We start from the raw sequence: 20,970 nt of genomic DNA, 5'->3' as shown, positions 1-20,970 counted from the left end.
CGCTGCTCGATGAAAGAAAAAGTAACAGAGATAATGTGCATTCGTGTTCTTTAATATTAGGAATTTATTCAAAGCGATGAGATTTGTACACGACAAATGTGATTAGCAGATATTAAAAATCCTTATTATTATCAGTGTATTTAATGTTTGACATCTTTTTTTATGAATGAATCCTGCGAAACTCATGAATGAATATACATATGAAGTTCATTAAAAAGCTTGTTGAGTACACCTTGATTGCCATATACATATTTTGAGCCGATTTCTTGCCCATACTTTTAATTATTTTAATTTTAATTTTTTAACAACAGCAGTAGTATTCTGTAACAACGTTCCTCAAATCGCTCGTCCATCTTTTTAGCTTGTCTGCTCTGCGCAATGCCTTGTGGGAACAAAAGTATACCGACAAGTACCGTAACAAGTATTGCGTGAGGCGAGAACTAGCAGATAAGCAAGTACCACACATCTAGTCCAAGTCAAACTGGCAAATCCAGCAGGAAATCTAGTCTCGTGTAATCCAGGCATTATTACTCCCGCATTCTTAAAAGGTTATGTCCCCGACAACACCCGCCGACTCTCAGTCAAAACAAACTTCTGTACTTCTGCCCTCTGCAATCAATAATTTCTCATTTCTGGAACGAACCGCCGCAAGAGGTTTGATTATTGGCACAAGAAACCATTAGAACTTCTCGAACTGGTTTATAAGAAAAGGAAATAAAGGCAAGAGAAGAGATCAAGAAATGAATTAATGTTTTGCTGTCACTTTCGCTTGAAGAGCGTTGTACAAATTTAGAATCACAGGTGGCACGACGCCAAACGTCACGTTTTCCCCTGCGGTTTCTTGGAAATGAGAGGAGTATATTGAATACTGTAATATTGAAAGAATTAATTTATTGGTTGTAATTATGACAGGGGAAAGTTATCAAGAGTAGGAAAAGAACAGCATACAGTCGTGAATCATTAAGTAATATTGAACTGTATATAAGAGTGACAAATCTCACGAAGCATTGATAAAAAATCGCTCTAAAACTACGAAGATAGCTTAATAACTTTGTCTGACGTCCCAAGGATAGGCCGACACTCTCTCCTGGACCACTTACATTAACGATAAAAACTTTTAATTTATTCATTTTAATTTACTAAAAAAAAATATTGACATTCAGAAGATATGTTAATGTTACATGTTTCTTGTATTTTTGGGGATTTTCTCGTCGCTTTTCTGCATCTTTAGGCTAATCGCAACACATATTTCTAGTGGAGAATTTGCAAATACTCTTACAACACATGCCCTAAAAGTATCTCACAATGATCCGCATATATAACTAACACGTATATTTTTCATAAGTGCTCAACTCGAAGGTTGATTTGCTCAAACATTTTACTCGATATTTTACTACCTCAAACTATTTCTCCAGCTCACATCATATTGTCCTTCTTTCTTCGTTGTTCCTTTGTTTCTTGAGCCTTTGTATTTACAAAAGAGGTCTCTCGAACTTATTTATGTTACATTCCTCTTTGTTGCATTTCTCCATTTGTTCCTGTCTCTTCTTTCTTTGTTGTATTTCTCCATATACTGTTTTGTTGCATTTCTCCATTTGTTCCTCTCTTCTGCTAATGTCTTCATTTCAATGTAGCTTTCGCAATTCACGTATTGAGTGATTTGTTTGATAAATTCCATTTTTGTTTTTCTGCTATTCTTCCATCCTGTACTGTTTGCATTATTACTTCATGTCTCAGGTTGTGGCCTACCAGCTTGTATCTTCTTTGGACGATCCATTTCCAAATACTTGAAGGCCATGTATGTGGATAATATTTTATAAGTTTTCAAAAGAAGAAAAGTCTGTTTTTTAAAACTTACAAAAACAACTAAGAAACAGACTAATAAATATGTTTGCGTGGAATTGTACTCTTGTATGGTGCAGAAACCTAGAAGTGAGAAAAAGACTAGAAGCTTTAGAAATGTGGCTGTGGCTAAGAATGGAGCGTGTGAAATGGATAGGCAAAGGTTAGAAGTAAAACTGTACTGGAAAGGGTTGGTGAAAGATGAGCAATGATGGAAGTGTTCCAAGACAAGAAATTGATTGGGAATAAGAAGGAATAGCCTGCTAAAACAAACACAAGCAATGGTTAACGAGGATCCTGGGAATAAGATGATATCAGGTGATAGATACTATAAAATCCAGTGTATCCTACGCTGACATGAAGTGTATGGCAGAGAACTGTAAACCTGGAGGTTGCAGTGAAAAACATGACTATTAAGGCAGAGAACGACGAATGAAAAAAAATCGAAGAAACCCTAACTTTTGTGCACGATGTACTTAATTCTCTGCGTAAATTGCCATTTCTATATATTCTGGCTTAAAAGTGCACTAGTATGAGATAATCAGTCTTAAAACTGACAACTTTTTCAAAAAGCAAAAAAGATTTAACATAGGAAGAGGTATAATTACGCAGTGACTACAAAGTTTGCATTGTTATGATTTTCTTTGTTCAGTTACAATCCAGACTATTTTACAGAAACTTTTTTTTTTGTTATAATTGCCATGATATTTTGGAGAAGTGAAAGTAACAGCTCGCTCACTGTTGCTGCCATCTAGCGACAAACGTTGGGAATACTGAAGTAGGAAGAGAATGCTGCAGATGGTGTGCATTTTCTCCTTTTGAAGTTGCTTTGTGGTGCGCCACAGCGTCAGTTGAATGAGCGGAGATACCCTCTTGTCGTCCACAGCATCTGGCAACTCTCTAGCAATAAGCCCACACTGCATTCTTAAGACTTTAGGCATAAGTATCCAAGATAGGTCTAGCGCAAAGAACTCATCTGGGAAATCTCCATAGGTACGTACACATTCAAAGCTGTTACTTGGCGTTAACGAATGTGATGTTTATGTGGTGTTATCAAAGACGTCTGACGCCAGGGTCCGGGTTCGAATCCCGGCCTGGACATGGCTGTTCTTTGTGAGTGTCCTTTCACCAATTTCATCCTCATCTTCGCGATTAGCCAAAAGTAGCAGAAAAGCGAAGTAAAATAAACAATCGAACACGTGTAGTATAGGAATGGCAGATAAGTGGTGCTAACGAACACATACCATTGTCCTTGAAACTACGTTGGGAATACTGAAGTAGGAAGGGACAGTTTCCCACAAACAGATGTCTCGTAATTTTAGTCTAAAGTGAAACTCTTAAGACTCTTGTAAATGTTTACATTACTGTTGAATGTCTCCAGCAGTGTCGTTTAATTTGATTTGATTTTCGTTATTTAGCGTTGCTTTTCTGCAACTATTGGCTAATAGCGACGATGAGGATGAAATTGATGAAGGGACACTCACAAAGAGCATCCATACTGAGACAGAGAATCGAACCCGGGACCACCCAGCAGTGTTGTATCCTGATAAATCTTTTTTTTTTCTGCTTGCAACTTCGTCTAACCTAACCTTACCTAGTGATGCTATAGCACGAAAGCTGGGAGTAAGTAACTTCAATATAATATATAACAACATCGCCGACATTACCATCAGCCCTGTCTATCCTAAACGTGTTTGAAACCACCTCCCAAGGGAGAACCATATAAACAGTCGGCACAGCACCAAAATAGCGCACAGTTGCAATGTAAAAATTCATGAGAAGAGATGTATGTTAGTGGTTACTGCCGTACAAGGCAAATAGATGGTCGTTGTGGATGAACGCCCACAACTGGTTTCAATTCTCTGGGAGGCACTCCGGCCTTTCCGTTCAAGTGCGGGATGAAGAAAAGTGTACAAAACCGAACGGGACGCCCATGATAGGTTATTTCAAGTTCGATTGCCTTTGACTCAAGGCCTCCACGATTGCGTAGTAGTAACGTTGTCGCCTTGTAATCAAGGGGTCCCGTGTTCGAAACCAGCTGGAGTCACATAGTGATTCGGATTCCACTCAAAACAGTAGATTCAGTCCCGATTAGCCTCGCTGTGCATAAAGTGGACTTGAAACACAAAACTAAATTGATCATTTGATTTAATTCGCGAATACGGGTCTTTGCTACGAGCAGGTAACCACCATTCAACGGATATCCTACATTGGTGTTTAGTTTTGCAACTAGGTTAATCCACAGAATAGTGCGACCGATGTATATTCACCCACCATCGATCCCAATACTCTACAAGCTAACCATCTAGAGCGAGGCCTGGTGATTAGAAATATTAATGAACACCTCTTTTGATTAACAGGAGTACAGCATCGGAAGATGGAAAACTGATACCCACAGTCTTCGTGCTGTTGGAAAAGTCTCCAAGCTACACGGATTTATCATCTAGATGTCGCTGAAGAAAAGACTTCTGCGGGACACGTGACGGACATTTTCTGCTCCCAGAATCCCTTTGCTCCTCAACTTGATAGATGCCCGGCAGAGGCCTCGGACGGCCGTGGAGACCAAGTCATGTTCCTACCATCCGACGCCGCTCTGTTTCTCGTGACGTCATTTATCACTCGCAGAGCCAACCACTTCCATGGGCGTCTGGAAGAAAAAAACTAAATTTTGCGGGAATAATCTTTTCAAACTGCTGCGATCGAAAATGAGTGTGTGCTAGTATAGGTAAAGTTGCTAGTTTAGTGATACGAGTAATCCAGCCTTTATGTTACATGCATGAATGGGCGGGGCAGGTCTTACCGTTGCGTGGAAAAAGCGAAATCCCAATGTTGAAGAAGATAGTGGCATGTGCTGTAACTGCCTGCGTCTGCACATAGTAGGTCGAAATATGAATTGTAGGAACCTTCTCTGCCATAGCAATGTCCGAATCCACAAGGGCAAAGTTACGTTCTTCCCCTTCGCTTCCCTGTGCCGACGAAGCTGTACGAATTGAAAGCTTCCGACTATCACAGTTACAAATTTTCCGGCCAGGTGTCAGTTCGAACGTTACGCATCGTGCTGAGGGGCACAGGCGCACAGTACCGTAGCAGAAAGCAGACACGAAACATACCTATTTACTACTTAAATTGGAAATGTTACTTGTGATTTCCTCTTTTAAAATGTTTGTAAATACAATGTAATCGGCAAAATGCTCCGACTTCTATTATTTTATTAAATCGTCTATTCAATAAAAGTTGCCTCTACAAAGATAAAATTGCAAGATGGCTGCCGAGCGTAGCATTACAGCAAGTTGAAACGTGCACTTGTCGTGTGTTCCACCATTACACCCCCAACTCCACCTATGTCGTCCATTCGTACTATAGCCGTTCGGGGAATCCGCGAGTGAAACGCTGCTGTAGACAGTAGCAGCGGCAGTTTCAGACACGACCTAGTCACGCTGTAGATGCGCAGTAACATGTTTTGCAGTCTCCTGTGCATGCGCACTGAGAGAAAGCACACTGAGTGGAGTGAATATTTTCTGCTGTATCGCATGGTGCGCAGACACATGCACTCTAGCCTCATTCGCCTGCGCAGTGGAGCGAGGAGAACTCAGTGTCACTTCAGAAGATGGACTCATTTCGAATGTTACTAAAATACACAAAATTTCTACGTTGATCCGGCTTTACGAGGATAATTAGGAAGCTATTGGAAGACTCCGGTCTCGGAGGCTAGAAACAATTTCAATTAAAAAATTCAATGAAAAAAAGGGTTAAATGTGCAACCAATTTGTTTACATTTTCCAGATCAATCGTCCTCATTGATTTTTACATAACTACCAGCAAGGACGTATATAAACACACAAGAATTCCACTGAGTTTGATGGAGAGAGGAATTATACGAATGTTGAAAAAAATGGAAGAAACGTAAGCAGTACTTATGGTAGCCAGAGACAGGGAGCATTGAAAAGTCTTTTCCTCAGTTTCTCATTTTTTCATAGAAACTCATCCCTTTGGCCGATTGACAGAAACTAGCAATTGTAAGGTCCAAAACTGAAACAACCGCTTAAAATTTCAGTCTATAGCAGAACTCATGCCTCAGTTGTAATTTTTTGCCCTAACGGTGATGCGAGGGGAATGGTAAAATTTGACAAAGTCTGGATTTAGATACAAGGGGACATGACACTGGAACTCTGTATAAAGAGCATGTTGTTGGTTGGATCGATCTCCTGGGGCAAGTGCAGGGAAGTTAAATCACTGTTGCACAGGCTCCATCCTGCCAACAAAACAAAAAATAGAGTTCTGTAGAACAAAACAGGTTACCCAAAGATACTGCAACACAATACTGTGGTGCTTGAAATACACGACGCCAGATGGGAGGTAGATTAGAGTATATAAATATGATTGCATCTTCTTGTTATATATCCCTTTTCATCTTAGAAGGCTGATAGTATTCTAGATAATTATTCTGCAATAAGTTTCAGCTTTATAAAATGTTTTTGTGTTTTTAATTATCTGATTATTTAGAATTACTTTTAGATTGTTTAGTAGAATCTCTCTATTTTTCGTTTATTTTTGTATCACGATGTTGAAAATATTACTGCAAGCATGGATCAATGAAATTGCTATGTATATTGACACAATCTTTCAAACTCTGCAATCGTACTTTACCTAACGTTCCAGTCCGTCTGCTTTAGTAGAGACCATTGACGCAAGTGCGCATGCGCAAACTAGGTGAGTCCAGTGACAAAATAAGAGTGATGGTTCCGTGAAAATAGTCTGCTGCAAGAAACAACATTGACGTTTCACACCCAATAACGTCAGCGACCAATAACATAAAATGATGTTAAGAGTTGTAACGCTCATCGCAATCCACTAACACAACAAAAGTGACGACAAGAAATAACCGAACGCATGCAACGAAATACTGATCTGAAACCCACAGTTTGTGCATGTTTCTACCTACCTTGCCTTTCTCGTGTAGAATCATGATATCGAGCTATACTGATCGGAAGCCCAACTGGCGACTGACCTACTTATTTCTGTCCACCAATCGTCTTCGGGGTGTGTGGCTCGATGAGTGTCAACAACCTCAGTTGCGAAGTAAAAGTTGTAGAGGTAACATCGCCGTTCCAACGTTGCCAAACGTACGTCTGTTTTTGTCCGTTGTTTTTATTGGCTTGTTTGTACAGTGTTTGGGTGTTTTGTGTACTAATTTTCCGTTCATTGTGTACTATTGTACAACTTTTATCCAGTAACTGCACTGATCAACTCTCTCCCCCCCGTTTTACAGTATGTTTGGCAACATGCTGTGTATCCGACGCTCCTTTGTATCGTCCCGCCAAGAACTTTCGGTGCCTTGCGATTCGAAAATATACGATGTCAGTCGAAGAGAAGTAAACTGATCGCTGATTCGTTGTTTCCCAGCCGCCAGTTGGAACTGCGAACGGTATAGTCTAGTCTTCCGTGGTCCGACAGTTTTTAGTTTTCGCGCATTATTTGATAATACATTTGACGCAAGCAGATTGCGTCATACTATACGGCGCCATAAAGCGATAAAACAAGTTCCATTAGCCCTATGTCTGGCTATATTTGTTTATAAAGTATCTTAAGTTGTTCATTCTTTATATCGATTGGGAGGTGTAGTTGTTATAGTTCTATTGAAAATTTAAAATATGTCAAATATTATTTTCATATAATAGATTCTTCATGTTTTGCAATTTTCGTCACGGTGTTTAGTGTGAACACTCGCTTCGCTTCTCTTCTTTACAGAGCATCTTGTGTCCAAAGTGGTATATATCCACCGACACTGAACGAAAATGCTGCATAATGAAACAAATTGGAACACTTCAAAGTGAGGCGGGAGTACTATTAGGCGCATCCAGAAAGTAAGTTTCCACTCGCCCACAGGTGGCAGGCCATGCGTATTGAAACCGGTTTGGCGCATGCGTGAGAGGCACATGCCCTGGCTAGTGAATGTTGTAGAAGACGTCTCCCGAAAGTCCTCAGTAGCGTCGCGGCAGCGATGAAACATGGCGACTCTTATTCCACCTCCCACCGCGTGCGAGGTTCGTTCGGTGATCAAGTTCTTGAACGCACAAAACATACAGCCGATCGAAATTCATCGTCAGCTGTGCCAGGTGTATGGGCCAGACGTCATGAGCAAGCAGATTGTGCGTCGTTGGTGCAGGACATTTACTGAAGGCCGGCAAAATGTGCATGACGACGAGCGCAGTGGGCGGCCATCGGCCGTTATGGACGAGCTTGTGGAGCAGGTGCAGCAGCGCATGTTGGAGGATCGTCGGGTCACGATCACGGAACTCGGCAGCCATTTCCCGCAGATTTCTCGGTCGTTGTTGCACGACAGTGTTACCAAACGCCTCTTGTTTCGGAAATTGGGTGCCCGGTGGGTGCCGTAACAACTGACGCCCGAACACAAAGGAAAACGCATGGGCACGGCGCTGACATTTCTGCAGCGTTACCATGATGATGACGATTTTCTCAACCGGATCATCACAGGGGATGAAAAGTGGGTTGCATACAGCACCCCAGAAAGCAAGCAGCAGTCCATGCATTGGCGTCACAGTGGTTCTCCATGCAGGACAAAGTTCAAACAGATTGTGTCGGGGCGAAAAGTGATGTGTACGATGTTTTTGGACAGACAAGGCATTCTGCTCATCGAGTTTCTGCCCAGAGGTGAGACTGTGAACGCTAACCGTTACTGTGAAACACTGGGGACATTGCGACGAGCCATTCATAATAAGCGACGCGGTAAGCTCAGTGCCGGGGTGATCTTGCTGCACAACAATGCGAAGCCGCATATGGCTAGGCGCACTACAGCTCTTCTGAACAGGTTCGGTTGGGAGGTGTTCGATCATCCATCGTACAGCCCGGATCTCGCTCCCAGTGATTACCACCTGTTCTTGTACCTGAAAAAAGTTCCTGTCCGGTCAAAATTTTCACAGCGACGAAGAGGTTCAGACGGCTGTCATACAGTGGTTCGGCGCCCAGGTATACAGAAGTTGGTCCCACGCTATGACAAGTGCCTGAATTCCGGCGAGAAATATATTGACAAGTAACTGGACAAGTGCTGTATCCGTGGCAATAAATCATTGAATGAAATAATGTTTCCTCTTCGTGCACGACCTCAGGGAAACTTACTTCCTGGATGCGCCTAATACTTTGTATTTCATTAGTAGTTCATATGAGTGCGCGTCCCTCTTGGAGTAGTGGTAACGTCATCGCCTTGTAATCAAGAGGTCTTTGGTAGGAAACCTGGTGGAGCCACATTGAGCAGTCATTAGGATCCCACTTTAAGCTGTAGGTTCAGTCTGAACACGAACTTCGACCAAAAAAATCTTCATATACACACGCATGTTTATAATCGAACTGAGTGATCGTGTCAGATATTAACTTTGGTGATGATAGCACTTAGTACTTTTTCCAAACAAGTAACTGCTATTATTAAAGAGTAACTCTCCAAGTCCAAATCTTTCCGTGACGCCACCAGAAATAAAGAGTGAAAAGCGATAGGTACATACTATTTAGAAGATGAGCATAACTTCTGTTGTAACGTTAACCTAGTATATTGTTGTATACTAAGAAAACGGGACCTACTCGTTGCAACTACTTTTCCAAATAAGAAAAATTGCTCTGTATTATTCGATCAGTAAGGATTTTCATATCAAAGATTATGCATTTATCTCATTTACTTGTTTGCTGGGAGCGTCAGTCCCCATGCCCCTCTCTGACGCCGTGACTGCCCAGAGAACAGTGACGTCACACAACCCAGGTCTTAAACCGCAGTTCCCTCGATAGGGTTCATAAAATCAGCAATACCTGTCAGGAATTAAGCAACAAGTTCTCCGTTTTGGAAAATTAATCGTCGCCTGGTTCGGCATAGGGGAGTGGAGGAGGGGAAATGGATCATTAGCGTCCAGCGATCGCTTACACTCCGAGATGGGCGATGATGTATTAATTCTGCAGGGACCGAGGGGGTCGATAATCCTCCGCTCTCCTCTATCGACAGGATCTCGCTCTCAAGATTAATGGCTCCTGAGGCACGGACGCCCAGAAGCTTCGCCATGTTATCGCTCACTTTCCTGCCAGGTCTTTCCGCATGAGGGAGCTCGAAAACGCAAAAATCAACTTCCGTTAGCGGGAAACGGCAAACAATTCTCTTCATAAAATGTAAGGAAAACACGAAAAAGCCTGTGTATACTTCCCCTTCTATTCTGCCTGATTGATGGTAGTTTATATATATATATATATATATATATATATATATATATATATAAGTACATGAAAAGTAGATGAAGAAAAAGAGAAATGAAAGAAATAACTCTAAAGTAGAAGGTACTCGCTCGTCGTTTTCATATCATTTTAGGCAAATCCCAACTATGAATAGATGAACTTCATGAAGAGATGTTCAAAAAGGAATACCGCCACTGTATCTACAGTTTAAGGTACACTCTGTCCCGGGAAGCAAGCGATCGAAAACAAGTCTCTACGCAATTAGTGTGTCGAGAGAGCTCGATCAATGAACGCGTGAGAGGAAGTGAGTGCTTGGAGGGGAAACACGGCTGCAGCCACCAGTTGTTAGAAGCAGTACGCACTGCCTTGCTCCGTCTACTCACTTTCTTCCCTTCTCTACCGTTATGAGAGCCTCCCCAATGTCGTAGTGGAAACGTCATCACCTTGTAATCAAGGGGTCTCGGGGTCCGAAACCCGGTGGAGGCACATGGCATAGTGTTTCGGATTCCACTTTAAACTGTAGGTCCAGACCCGATTAGCCCAACTTTGCATGAAGTGGACTTAAAACAGCAATTCATTCATTCATTCTACTGTTATTCGCTGTCTTGCTCCACAGATTCCCGAGAGTGTGTGTGTACGGTCTGAACCATTGTATCATGTGTCTTCACCGGGGATCTAACCCGGGACCCTTTCATTACAAAGCAGCGGGATGCCAAAAATAGATCAATATTAGTCATTCATACGTAGCTAGGTACATGTATTGTCTATGTGATTCTCTGAAAGATATTGATTGAGGTATGAAGTGAGAGAAAGCATAAAATAAAGATGTTATTCCTCTCTATTCCTGTGGAGAAATATTTAGGTTGTAGGAGGGCGGAGGATCATATCACGTCCGGGATGGCCGAGGTTCAGAATGTGTGAAGTCAGAAGTCCTACTTGCACACGCCCTATATGACTTTATGACATTGTTCAATTCACAATTCACGTAAAGTTTTAAATACAAATGCGCACGTACGTACGTACTTGCAAAGCTTCTGGCATGAGAATTGTATGGCCAGTAGAAAATATTCGACGTTAACGAAGAGTAGGATCTGTTTCGATTCAGCATTACAAAAGTGATGAAAGGATGCAGTGAGAAGAGGGGCGATTAAATGCGGAATTGGGAATGGAAAGAGGATTTTGTGCTATGATATTGAAACTCATTTCTGACAAAAATAAATTCATGAGAAATCGCTTAATCCCATCCATGTTTTATCGAATCCATTCTCTTCGACCTTTCATGGATGTCATGTTTACACATTCGTTTCATGGTCTATGTGTGCATAGGACAACGCATGATAATTTTAAATGTTGAAAATATAAATGTTTTTTTCCACTCAGTAGTTTTACATTGTAGCAATCATCCGCTAATTCGTGTATGTAACTTTTCGAGTCGGAACATTTGCATTATTCAGAGTGGAGGAGGCGGGGTGGAGTCGTAAGAGTAAGTAAAAGTCTTCAAAATTAAATTGCCATTACTTCAGGATACCAAAAAATTTACTTTGTTCACAATTTTTCTCCCTTGCCTTGAAAACATATTTACAAAATTCCTAATCACTCCCAGTTTGTTGTTCATTTACTAAAAATTACTGGCGACCTAAAATATTAGTAAATATGCTCCAAACCTTAAAAATAAAAACCCGAACGAAGAAAGTAAAGGCACCGAAGATTGTGGATCCTTTAAGATTGCGCAGTGACATTTGCGCAATGTTTATTTATTTCTTTGCTTTATTTTACTTCGCTCTTTTTTCCACTTTTGACTAATTTGGGAAGATGTGAATGAGTGATGACATAATGAAATTGATGGACACTCACAAACATGCCACGGGGGCCGGCATTTTCGCAACGTTAGAGGATCTTGAGTGCAATCTTATCCTTCTCTTAATAAGGGGCCGTAAGCCAGTGGATTAAAATAACATATTATGAAAAGAATTCCTTATATAGAACAAGTTTAAAACACGTCCACAAACTGAAGTCTCCGCGTCATGGTAAAAGGCGAACGTGACACACAAAAGTACAAGAGGGACAACCGGATAGATGATCCGATCCGACTGCAAGTCCAGGCGCTAGAGCCTCGTTAGCCTGCGATCATGTAGTTCTAAGAGGAGACTTGTAAGTTACGTTCTCACGCTGGATTTACAAATGCGTTTCAAAACTTCCCACCTGTCCGCTTTACTTTTACAGTTACCTGAAACCACACACTCATTCCCTGTTTCTCATCAAGGCGAATAGTAATTCTGGTTTTAGTACGGCTCCCATATACCGAATGTTGTCCTTTATTGCAATGACACACATAGAGAGAGGAAGCGGTCTCCTTCACGTCTTGATTTTAGAGACGCCTGTCTCTATCACAGCAATCTGTCGGCAAGTTATGAAGGGTCTGGTCTAGTTTTAGCAGTGATTTTTTAATCCAGCTTCCGGGAGGAGAGGGGGGTTGTCCACTGTAGCTCACTGTAAAATAGTCTTGGCAACCTATATGACTTTCAAGAGAAAGATTAAAGCGAGAATAACACAAAGAAATGGAGAAACAGAGGAAGGAAGAAAAGAGATAAATATAGGAAGAAGAATATAGAGTCGCCGAGGAAGAAAGAAGACAATTGATAAATAGGATGAGGAAGGAAGAATGAAATAGAAACAGAGTAAGGAAGAACTAAAGAAGGAGAAATAGACGAAGGAAGAAAGGTATAGAGTTGCTGAGGAAGAAAGAACAAAAGAAAGAGAAACTGTGGAAAATAAAAAGACATAGGAACTGAGGAATGAAGAAAGAAACAGAAGATAGAAAGAAGAAAAAGAAGGAATCAAGGCACAAAAAATGTATTTTTGTATATTATTTTTGCATCGTTTTTTCTTTCTTGCGGACATAAGGATGAGTGATGATCAGATGATTAGGATGAAGGAACAATCTGTTATGTTACCTGCCTTGATCACGGTAAAAATTTCTCTTCGCTCATTCCACAGAGTGCAACAAGACATTAATGGTCCATCTTGAGGTCACCTCTGACGTGGGACAAACGACGTAATATCATAAGCTCCACACTAGCTTATATATTTCCTGTCAATCAACATTAAACACAGCTTCCGCTGAAATTAGATCGAAATTCTTTCTTCAATTACACTTGTCCAAATTCCTCAAAACAAAAACCATACTACTTTTATTCATCATGCATACACCATAATCTACCTAACAACAAACATCTCCTTGCAAGCAAAAAATATACAGGAGACTGGGACTCGAATCCGAGAATTTCGGTGAAGAGATCGAAAGTCAACAACTTAACATGCACAGATGAGCCAACGGCAACGATAATGAAGATAACATAGGGAGATGATTTAACAGAGGAAGAAGGAATAGAAAATATAATAGAGAAACAGGAAGAAAGAAACCGAAGAAGAACTAAGAGATCAGTAACTAGGGAAGCAGAAAAAAACAAAATATTAAAGAGAGAAGGGAAAAGAAACAGAGGCAGCGAAATGAGATAGAATGATAAAATGGAAAAGAGACGAGGAGAGAGAGAATCTTTGTAACCATGATAACCACATGAAAATCTCTCCCATCTTTTAGCGTACATGACCGAAAGCCTCTGCAGACACCACAGCCACTACATCGATGATAGACTGACTAACGATATAATTAGATTAAAATGAAAAGGTTGTTGCTTACCGAGTATATAATGAATAACATACATATATGCCACCCACGAAAAAAAAAAAAAGGGTTACTGAAATAATAGAGGGGGTCACGTTTTCCTACGCCCCCTACGTACGACGCTCTTGTATGTGCGGCCTACACAACTACATTGTTCCTAAAGCGAAGCATTGCGTATACATATAGCCCGGACGCCTCTACATGACATGATATGATATTATGTTCTGTGGAAAAACAACTACTTTCAGCTCTTGGTGTTCAGGTGAATCAACCCTTCTCTCGACCCTGCATGAAGGATAGCTTTACTCCTGGCCTCCGAAGGGAGAGGTGATGCATCTGGGACTCGTAACGCATGAATGATGCGTTTCGCAGCCTCCGTTTTAGAGGCAGGAAGAGCGTCATGAAACTTGACGGGCGAACAAGCGCGGTTCTTTCAAAGAAAAATCAACGTCCATAAAACGTTGGCGTTTTGTTCCCTGTCTGAAAGTTAGCTTACACGACGGAGCAATATATATGCACTGACGTCCATGCTGCCTTCAGCAGCACATTTTCCTTAATGCTTATCGAAGTTACGGGTACTCAAAATGGGAAGTCAGTTCCTATCCTGTATGCAACCACGCGGCACATATTCATGGTTCTCACTGACATCTATATTATCTTTCGAGCAACATATTAAGAGCTACAATATTCTATGGAAATGGTATCACACCCAGAGAGGTACCAGTAAAGTGAAGTAGCAAGATTAAATCTCCTTATATCATACACTATCGACTTTCATACGTACGTATGTTACATATTACATTGTATGCGTTTGCAAAGGGAATCTTACGTTTTCTTCACTGGTATTCACATTCTAGAAGTCGTTTGTTGCGTTGATCTTTGCATACTAAAAATGTCCTTCTCCAACAGAAATGTAAATGTAACTGGCAACTGTGAATCTGTGCCGCGTGGTTGCAGACATGTAGGGTAGAAACTGCCTATTTTTAAGGGCTCGAAGTGTGTAAACACCAAGCCTCATTGACTAAAACGTTAATAAAAATTGTTTGCCTTGGCGTACTTTGTGGTCTGCGATAATTTGTCAGTATCATAGGTCAAAACCATGTAAATAAGTTTTATATAGGGTGATCCACTTAAAAACATCCATTGAAGTATTTTCAAAACGAGTTGGCCCGACTATAACCAAGTGAGAGCCATTTAAACTAAAATACTATTTACGTGATTAACAGTGTTGCCAGCACGGAATAAAGTTGAAAATTTGTAAAGCAAACATGTTGTTTTTTAAAACACGGGTCTTACAATCACGTCACGACTGGACTTCACCTTTGTACACTGACACTCATTTACCTGTTGGAGGGTGAGGTCTGTAGTCCTGAGTGTCGCTCTCCGGAGAGGACCACCTGTGGTCACGAAACGCTCTCGTCGTAATCAATCAAACATAGAAACACAACAAGGCATATTACTTGACAACGTAAACACTACACGCCGCGATTGCAGACTCTGTAGATGAAGATTGAAGTAAAATTATCGTAGTCTAAGAGTAAATTCAGGACTATAGTGGAACCACGAGCATAACAACCTGCGCAGACCCGCGACTCTTGTGCACCGTACCCCCGCGAGTAGGGGAGGGGGAGAGCGGAGCATGCTTCCTTATGGCCCGAGGTGGAGGGAAGAAGGGAAAGCTGCGCGGGGACTTTTCGTCCCAAGGTTTTTTTTCCTTGTGGTCGATCTATACCAAATCATTTTGGCAAAACGAATTCTCTGACAATTCCAGGAACTTTAAAATACATATTCACACTCTTCTGTAGTGTTTTCACAAGCTAATAATCCAGCTATAAATGTTAAAAGCACTTAAGATTCACAAGAACAAAGTTTATCTAACCTTGCTCAAAATAAATTTACAAAATTGATTTCATTGATTTAGTTTATTTTTACGTCGCTTTTCTGCAACTGTTGGCTAATTGCAAAGATTTGGATGAGTGATTATAGGATGAAATTGATGAATAGACACTCACAAATACCCATGCCTAGGCCAGGATTCGAACCCGGAACTCCTGGCGTCGTAGCACGATGTGCTAACCACTCCGCCACGGGGACCGGCAAATTTACAAAATTAAATTACAGTACAAACATTTTATGTGGAATATCTCGTCTCAAGAAACTGTTTCAAGATTATATATTGTCATTCTAAATTCCTGACAGGAACGAAACACACTTCTTTTTTCGAGGCTTTATGAACCCTGAAATTATACTTGGTGTGGCCATTAAAGGAGATGGTTGGCAACACTGCTGATTCTCTTTGGTCTAGCAAGTGGAGAGACGGGGCGAGGATGAGAAGAGAATTGGTGGCGAAGAGCGGAAATAAAAACCAGAGGGCGTGTCGGGTTTCTGGCGAGGGTCGCTCGCCCCCTCCCCATTGTCTGAGCCAGCGAAATCTTGAGTCGGGGAACAAAGCCTGGTTCGAGAAGAGGACCCTCAAGGCTCCTCCACGCCGCAGCATCCGCGCCTCTCTGTATCTCTGGGGATCGAAGTAGCCGGGGCCTCTCTCCCATCAATCATAATATTTCTAAAACATCCCTGACACCTGAGGACAGTCGATTCAGGCAGAAGAGGGGTGAGATATGAATTTTCTTTCACTTTGGAATAGTTCCCTCCAATGTTGTTTAAGGAATTAACTCGGAGCGTGCTGAGATTCAAAAACTTCCTCATAACTTTATTCTAGACCCGTATTTCGGGTTGCGATATTTGAAAATATGAAAAAATTCCATTCACACTAACTCGAAAGTTAGTTGTGCCGCAGTAGCCTGTCTTCAGTCTGTGTCCCTCCCGAGGAAGATCAATCCAAACTTTCAGGTCCAATTGTATATCTTAAGTCTTGTACAGAAAGGGGGAAAAAAAATAATTGAAACTCACCTGTGCAAGCGAAGGGTATGGTTTCCCTCCCTTTGAGGATGTAGGGGTGAGTTACCATGAGGTTTCCAAACATGCCACCAAAGTCTTCTTGATTTAACTATTATAAAAACATCAATGGAGGGCTATAGATTATGCAGTTTAAGTTTATGTAACCTTCTCACTCAGCTGTTGTTTCATCTCCTTTGGGACAAAGAAATTTTGTAGTAAAGTCATCTCTATTGAATGGTTATCAATACGTTATGCTAACTATTGCGGCATCTGCATACTAACATTGGTCCAGTGGGCTGAGTGGACAACTAAAATTTTTACAAAGGCCCAATTTATAATAATTTTGACTCTAAATATGTCCTTACATCCCCCTAAACACGTACACCCCCCCCCCCTTAAATGTGTAAAGAAGGGAAAAAGTTACATCAATCTGGGTCCAAAAATGTTCAAATTCTTAGTAATGAAACTTGCAAGTACGATAACATTACACCGAGACAGTGGTGTGCACAAGGGGTTTTGGTAGAGATCACATTCCCGCCCCCTTTTGGACCAGAATTCTCAAAAAAAAAAGAAGACAAAAAAGAAAGAAGAAAAGAACGTCAAAGGCAGGAAAGATAGCATATGAAGGGCGGACTACCTAAAAAAGTTTAGACATAACTCCCTCGCCAGTGGCGCAACTTCGACGGTAGTCAATTCTAGGGGGCAAGGTGGGGGGGGGCAAACGTTGACGGCCAAGGGCACCTGCAGGGGGGCAGAGGAGCAACTATCCCTTTCGATTTCAAATTTTATGCAAATAAAAATACATTTTGTAAAATTTTCTTGCTCGCATCGCTCGCAATTCTTCCTTGGAGCGACGGGAGTCGGCCATAGGCGCCGAATGATCTAAATTTTAAAAAGTTGTGAAAAAGAGAATGCCTTGGCGCCCCGTGATATTATTTGCACCCTATTGGGGCAAATAGGGGGAGGCAAACATTGACGGCCAAGGGCAGAGAGGAGCAATTGCCCTCTTCGATTTCAAATTTTATGCAAATATATATAGCTAGGGGGCAGTGAGGGTCGGCCATGGGCGCCGAATAATCTAAGTGAAAAAAGTTGTGATAGAGAGAATGCCTTGGCTTCCAGTGAAATTATTTGCAGCCTATTAAACCAATAATGCTTTCAATTGCAAAAATTGGATCTAAAAATGTTCTTGCTCTCTTCGCTCGCAATCTAATTGTTTTGTGTATTGTATTGAAATAATATGTGTTGTATATATGTATTGAATAACCTTGGAATACGTACACAATTTAGTGTTAGTATGTGGCATAATGTATTTTCTCATTTTATGTCGCTTATGACGGTATCATAATGAGTACCATCATAATGTGAAAAATAATATTATTTTATTACTTGAAATTTACGATTTAAGTTCGTATTTGGTGGTTTATATTAGTAAAAAATTAATTTGCATCACTTTGGCTTTGTTCTTATTGAAATACGTATGTAAACTTCAAGCATTTAAAATATTTTAATAATTCAGCGATGTAATTTGGTTTGTGATATATCAAGAATATGCTTACCGTAAATTGCCAATTTATGCAAAATCGCACATATGTTTGGTTTCAACAGCTTTTACTTGCTCATTCATTACTATATGGGTACGAACATGTATTTAATATGTATAACTAACACGTAAAGTGGGATCCATGAGTATTACCGTGCAAATTGTCCATCACCATGTTCGTGCACTTTATTTGACCCAATAAGAGCTTCAAGAATTAAAAAAAACTCAAAACAAGCTGTTGGCAACTTCTGCACCAGCATACATAAAACTGCGTCGCTTAAAAACACACAGGATGTAGGAAAAAAATTAATGAAAATAGTCATGGACAATTTGCAGGATAATACTCATGGATCCCACTGTACAGTGGGATCCTTGAGTATTACCGTGCAAATTGTCCATGATTATTTTCATTAATTTTTCTCCTACATGCTGTCTGTTTTTAAGTGATGGATTTTTATGTATGCTCGTGCAGAAGTTGCCAACAGCTTGTTTTGAGTTTTTTTTTAATTCTTGAAGCTCTTATTGGGTCAAATAAAGTGCACGAACATGGTGATGGACAATTTGCAGGGTAATACTCATGGATCCCACTGTACAATCCATTTGAAATAAGTTTTGGTAGAATTTCGACGATAAACTTACGATTTGCTACAAGGAGCGCCTTGAAGAGTAATCCTAAAGTCATAAAATTGTGAAACATAGCCAACTCACATAAAGGGAAAAATCTAACTTGTACGTAAATAACCTTTTTCCCACCAAAATTATAAAACTTAAAATAACGGTAAAAGGTAAAAAGAAAATACGTAAACATGTAATAACATATTGTAATATCTATTTTATTGTATCTAATTTATTTTACAAGCATTTTAATGTATAATAACTGTACAATTCTATATTTGTCACTCAAAAAATTATAACAAGTTTGTATTCTGTGCTTAAAGTTGTAACAGTGTGAGTTTGGATACACTGCCTGATCTAAAAGATCAACTACGACGAGTATGGAGTCGTAAAATTTGACGGAGACCTAAATTGGGTCTATTTTTATATTATAACAAGATTTGTCCATAGAAAAGTGATAATCTTGTTACAAAAAGAGCAGTAACGGTTTTTCAAACTTCAGAAAAGCCGTGAAGAACCTTAAAAGTGAATAGAACATGAAAAAAGTGACCGGTCCATAGGACGTTAAATGGCAGCCATCTTCTCTTGAAACTGAATTTTCAGATAAGTATTAAACATGCATGTAGCTACATAAATGAAAGGCCTAATTTTATAATATGAAAGAATTGACTACTTTGAAATGTGGAAAGTCTATAGAACACACAAACACATATAATTTGTCTTGGATAGTTCTTCGTTATAATCGAGCGTTTAGTGCAAATCGTCTCGTAATAAATCTTGGAAACTTGGAACAATTTTCCATATGCTTATAAGCTGACTTGAGATCGTGACTAATATGTAAAAGAAGTTGAAATATGAAAATGTGATATAGAAATGTAAAATCTTAGTTGATTATATGAATGTATGCTTTATACGGTGTATGAACGAATACTTCGTACTTGTGAAATTTATTTATAATACACTGTTCATTAATACTTAACATGTGGTAATTTTCTTTATTTCTGCAAAAGTTCACGCAGTTATTTGTAAGGTTAAGTTGATATATGAAAAATTTGGATTGAACTTTTGGGGAACTTATGATTTGAAATATTAAAACAATTTATTGATTCCTTTTTTAAAAAATATATGACCGTGTCATTCAGTAAGCCGAGGAAGAGCGTCATACGCTCTTGTTGCATATGTGTAAAACATATGTTCTACATGAAAGTTATATTACAAAAGAATTATCTTCGGAATGCATTTATTACTCAAAAATACAGTTTGTGTGCTTGTTTTCCATTATTAGGTAATGTGAAATTCACGGTGTTGAAAAAATATTTCAAATAGTTTGTTCCAAACAAATGCTTTAGCACAAACTTCTACCACCTTTTTGCGTAATTTATGAGGATAATAACGTTGATACTTACTACTACCACCACAAGTAATAATAATAATAACTGCCATTATTAATGTTGTCATTATTATTATTATTATTATTATTATTATTATTATTATTATTATTGGTACGTTTATCGTGGTACTTGCCCCCTCCCAGATAAAACCTCTGTCCCTCCCCACCTTCGAAAATCCTGGGCATGCCAATGCACAAAGACGCACTGATATTGCGCGTGCTGTGTGACAGGCCTACACAGTTCGTGCCCAGAGTTTCAGCATCATTCACAGCGGTCGATATCCCGTTTCACATCATTGAACCGAGGCATGGTTGCACACTGTAACATAATTTAACATGTACCTCGGATTTAATTCCAGCTAATACACATATTAGAGTACGCCACGATCACACTTCAAACTCTTATTACTCAGACTTTACGCATTTCCGGACGCATGTTGATACAACCTTTTTTTATTCTTCACACATGACGAATCCATTCCTAAGGTTTTGCCCCGTATTTTCGTTACACCCTGTACAGACACACACAAAAACAGGCCAATCTCCGTTGCGAATTTGTTATCACAGCGCGCTACGACGCCAAGGGTCCCGAGTTCGAATCCAGGTCTGGGCATGGGTGTCTGGACATACACAGGATACAACAATGACTCAACGAGAAAATCCAAAGAGGTAGAAGTTCTCCAGTGTCTGAAGTATCCTCTCACCCTGGAAGCCATTTTGAATGCAAAACTGTGATTCTCTATCGGTTGTAAAGGAGTCACGTGATTT

The sequence above is a fragment of the Lepisma saccharinum genome, chromosome 5 (genome assembly GCF_977018435.1).
Source record: "Lepisma saccharinum chromosome 5, izLepSacc3.1, whole genome shotgun sequence".
Classification (NCBI taxonomy): Eukaryota; Metazoa; Arthropoda; class Insecta; order Zygentoma; family Lepismatidae; genus Lepisma; species Lepisma saccharinum.
Note: the sequence above shows the minus strand (reverse complement) of the source record.